Source organism: Paramormyrops kingsleyae, chromosome 4 (genome assembly GCF_048594095.1).
Source record: "Paramormyrops kingsleyae isolate MSU_618 chromosome 4, PKINGS_0.4, whole genome shotgun sequence".
In the NCBI taxonomy this organism is placed as follows: domain Eukaryota; kingdom Metazoa; phylum Chordata; class Actinopteri; order Osteoglossiformes; family Mormyridae; genus Paramormyrops; species Paramormyrops kingsleyae.
This window is the reverse complement of record NC_132800.1, coordinates 43,845,440-43,849,850: the sequence shown is the minus strand read 5'-3', so window position 1 is coordinate 43,849,850 and position 4,411 is coordinate 43,845,440. Positions and strand designations below refer to the sequence as shown.

General features: G+C 48.5%; 1 long non-coding RNA gene across 2 annotated transcripts; it reads right to left on the bottom strand.

The window, feature by feature from the left end:
* Positions 1-360: 360 nt before the first annotated feature.
* On the bottom strand, positions 361-2,295 carry LOC140589062 (uncharacterized). Of its 2 annotated transcripts, none has more exons than XR_011990254.1 (4): positions 2,241-2,295; positions 1,776-1,865; positions 1,318-1,528; positions 361-1,140 (listed from the first exon to the last, which is right to left on the bottom strand). It is a non-coding gene; the product is annotated as an uncharacterized lncRNA (long non-coding RNA). The 2 variants fall into 2 exon arrangements; XR_011990255.1 differs by having other exon boundaries at positions 1,318-1,523.
* Between the last annotated feature and the right edge of the window lie 2,116 nt (positions 2,296-4,411).

Here is a 4,411-nt window from a genome sequence, read left to right as displayed (position 1 = left end):
AAATAGTGAGGGCCAAATGTCAACTAGGTAACATACGCATCCACATCATGGCCGCTACGCGTTTTTTACATTCATTCCATTCGTCGTAGGTGCTAGGAATCAATGTAACGCATTCGCAAGATGCAGTACCACTAAAGACTGGGGTGGCAGTACGGTCACCTTTTTTCACGGGACTATGTGTTTATATACGGTAGTTAGTCTGATTTTTTAAGAATGAATGTCTGGAAGAGCTTTATATTTTCAGAGGTGTACAACGTCTTCAAAATTCAATGGCAGTTTAAGTTTCAAAGAAAGCAGCATCATGTGTACCAAGTACAATGAATCTCAAACTAGAAATTCTGATTTGCCTACTTTCCAATGTCTACTACGAGATATTTCACAACATAAAATGCAACATTCAAGAAGAACATAAACTAATATGTGGCAGAGCAAAGTACGATGTAGAGTAGTTGGACAGAATACAGAGAATTCTGCAGCAGTATTAAAAAATTAGTACCTCTATTGCAGCAGAGGCAGAGAATGTACAACATTTCATGTTGTAGCCTCATATAATAATAAAAATGCTTGTGTGATTAAAGACAGAATCACAGGCAATATCACACCTGCAGCTGGCAAATATTACAAACACTGGAAATAAACCATGAAATGAAATATTAATCAGTACTTACAAATGAGTATGACCCTGAAGAACATTTTGCTGGAGTAACAAATTTTTAAGGAAATTGTATTCTTTCAAATATTAGACAAGAAAAAATTAAGCAAAGAATTTGGGAAATACTCAGTACAGACTGATGTTCACTGATGACAGTAGAAAATACTGCTACTGAAGCCTGTCAATTAAAAGTTTGAACTAAACGAAAAAAGCAGGAGCACTTTACACTGACCTGCCTGCTGGTCCTTTAATGCTGGACTCTGTTCACCACAGAGATTCACACTAAATACAGAAATAAACAGCAGGTCATAGAGGAAGTGACTGAACACAGCACAGCACTGACAGTTTAGCAAAACACAAGAGCTGCTAACTTAAGCTCACTGAACACAATCTCTGTGGGTCCAGTGGACTCTCTCATACCCATGTTTGTGGGGCCGGTCCAGAGGGGCTGTGAATACAGGGAAGTTTGTGCCTGAGAAAGTTCCGGTCTGTTTAAATGAGATGAAAGAGTAAAATGCCGATTACCGCTCTGTTCATTCTACAGACAGCATAGTGTGTGGCTCATCTGCATGTTTGGGTAAGATCCACACCTGTTACGGCCTCTGATGTAAAATGTCTGATACTCAGACAATCACAGGCTTCTATAAATAAGGAAACCGACCCACCTCTGGCCCTCTGCAGCTGCTCCCAAACTGTGGCCAGTGTCTCTGGTGCACTGTCAGGTCTCTCTGTGACTGACATTAATAACGGCTGACAGAAAGTGTATCACACGTTGGTGGTGTTTCAGCAGCTTTGCTCTGAATGTCTGTAGGGTGCGGTTGTGGGTCTTGTTTCCATGGAGATGATGGGGCCACAAGTCTCTTGGTCAATGCTACACTAAATAAAACACACAGGTTCTTCACATGAATCCCAGAGAGGAGCTGATTTCTGTCAGCAGGACCCAAGTTTTGAACTACAGATGGAATATGATATTGTCCCCAGGTTTTAAACTGATTCCGTTCCCTATTTCTTTAGGTCGAATTTGAAGGTAAGTCAGAAAATTGTATTATAATGCCATCAATAATAATAATACAGTAATAATACAGAAATAATAATAGTAACTACATACGGTACCATACTGTACCTCAAGCTGATGCACCACTGAAGCCACACAATGTTTTCTCTATAGCAGTCCGTTTGTCTGTAGGACAGACTTCCTTCACCTGGGGACTGCCTGTATTTACAGGGGGAGAGAAAAGGTACCCAGTCACAGTGAGTCTGTCCCAGGAAGTTAAGGATGGACGGTGTAATATCCGAGAGGCACGTGTCATACAAAGGGCGTATTGGAATGGGCTGATGGGATATGAATGGCAGAATAATAAAGACATTAGTTTAAGCTGCTGCCTGTGGATGAAGTGATTTGTGCCAGACACTGTGAGTGACGGCAACACGAAACATTACATGGTGTCAGTTATGCTTGGCTTATAAAAAAAAGGTAGGGACTGACAGTTGGAGTGGAAGGATGGAATCACTAGGAGGTACCTAAACCGCGAATGAACTGGGGCTCTTCTAACCTCCCTGACACATGGCGAAAGTTTCAACAACACACCGAATTAATGTTCAGCAGTCTCCTCCATGTGAAATCTGAGGAGGAGAAATGTAGCTATTTAATGCTATGGATTGGAGAGAAAGATTTTTAATACATGGTCACTAGCAGAAGAACAAGCGAACATTTTAAAAGTTATTATGACAAATCTGAAGGCTATGTAATGCCTAAAGCAAACCTGATTTTCGCTTGTTATAAGTTCCATGAAAAAATGCAAGGTCCAAGTTAAACCTTTGACCAGTTTGTAATGGAACTAAAGCTCTTACTAAAATACTGTGACTACCCAAATAGCAATGAGAGACCTGGAGTGGCGTGATTGGGAGGAACGGCCCCCCCGATCTGAACCCGAGTGGTGTTCTGTTGTTGGACTTCTGTGCTCGTCACGGATTGTCCATAATGAACACCATGTTCAGGCATAAGGGTGTTCATATGTGCACTTGGCACCAGGACACCCTAGGCCGCAGTTCGATGATCGACTTTGTAGTCGTGTCGTCGGACTTGCGGCCGCATGTCTTGGACACTCGGGTGAAGAGAGGGGCGGAGCTGTCAACTGATCACTACCTGGTGGTGGGTTGGCTCCGCTGGTGGGGGAGGAAGCCGGCCAGGCCTGGCAGGCCCAAGCGTATAGTGAGGGTCTGCTGGGAACGTCTGGCTGAATCCCCTGTAAGGAGGAGTTTAAACTCCTACCTCCGGCAGAACTTTTCCCATGTCCCGGGGGAGGCGGGGGACATTGAGTCCGAATGGGCCATGTTCCGTGCCTCCATTGTGGAGGCGGCTGACCGGAGCTGTGGCCGTAAGGTAGTCGGTGCCTGTCGCGGCGGCAATCCGCGAACCCGCTGGTGGACACCAGTGGTGAGGGATGCCGTCAAGCTGAAGAAGGAGTCCTATCGGGCCTATTTAGCCTGTGGGACTCCAGAGGCAGCTGACGGGTACCGGCAGGCCAAGCGGGATGCGGCTTCGGCGGTCGCTGAGGCAAAAACTCGGGTTTGGGAGGAGTTTGGTGAGGCCATGGAAAACGACTTCCGGACGGCTTCGAGGCGATTCTGGTCCACCATCCGGCGGCTCCGGGTGGGAAAGCGGTGCAACATCAACACTGTTTATGGTGGGGATGGGGTGCTGCTGACCTCAACCCGGGACGTTTTGGGTCGGTGGAAGGAATACTTCGAAGACCTCCTCAATCCCACCGACACGCCTTCCGATGTGGAAGCAGAGTATGAGGACTTGGGTGTGGACTCCCCTATCTCGGGGGCGGAGGTCGCTGAGGTGGTTAAAAAGCTCCTCGGTGGCCGAGCCCCGGGGGTGGATGAGATCCGCCCAGAGTTCCTGAAGGCTCTGGATGCTGTAGGGCTGTCTTGGTTGACACGCATCTGCAGCATCGCGTGGACATCGGGGGCAGTGCCTCTGGACTGGCAGACCGGGGTGGTGGTCCCCCTCTTCAAGAAGGGGGACCAGAGGGTGTGCTCCAACTATAGGGGGATCACACTCCTCAGCCTCCCTGGTAAGGTCTATTCGGGGGTTCTGGAGAGGAGGGTCCGCCGGATTGTCGAACCTCGGATTCAGGAGGAGCAGTGTGGTTTTCGCCCCGGCCGTGGAACAGTGGACCAGCTCTATACTCTCCGCAGGGTTCTGGAGGGTTCATGGGAGTTTGCCCAACCAGTCTACATGTGTTTTGTGGACTTGGAGAAGGCATTCGACCGTGTCCCTCGGGGAGTCCTGTGGGGGGTGCTCCGGGAGTATGGGGTGCCGGGCTTCCTTTTAAGGGCTGTTCGGTCCCTGTATGACCGGTGCCAGAGTCTGGTCCGCATGAGCGGCAATAAGTCGGACTTGTTTCCGGTGAGGGTTGGACTCCGTCAGGGCTGTCCTTTGTCACCGATTCTGTTCATAACTTTTATGGACAGAATTTCTAGGCGCAGCCAGGGCGTTGAGGGTGTCCGGTTTGGTGACCTCAGGATTAGGTCTCTGCTTTTTGCAGATGATGTGGTCCTGTTGGCTTCATCAGACCGTGACCTTCGGCTCTCGCTGGGACAGTTCGCAGCCGAGTGTGAAGCGGCTGGGATGAGAATCAGCACCTCCAAATCCGAGACCATGGTCCTCAGCCGGAAAAGGGTAGAATGCTCTCTCCGGGTCGGGGATGGGATCCTTCCCCAAGTGGAGGAGTTTAAGTATCTCGGGGT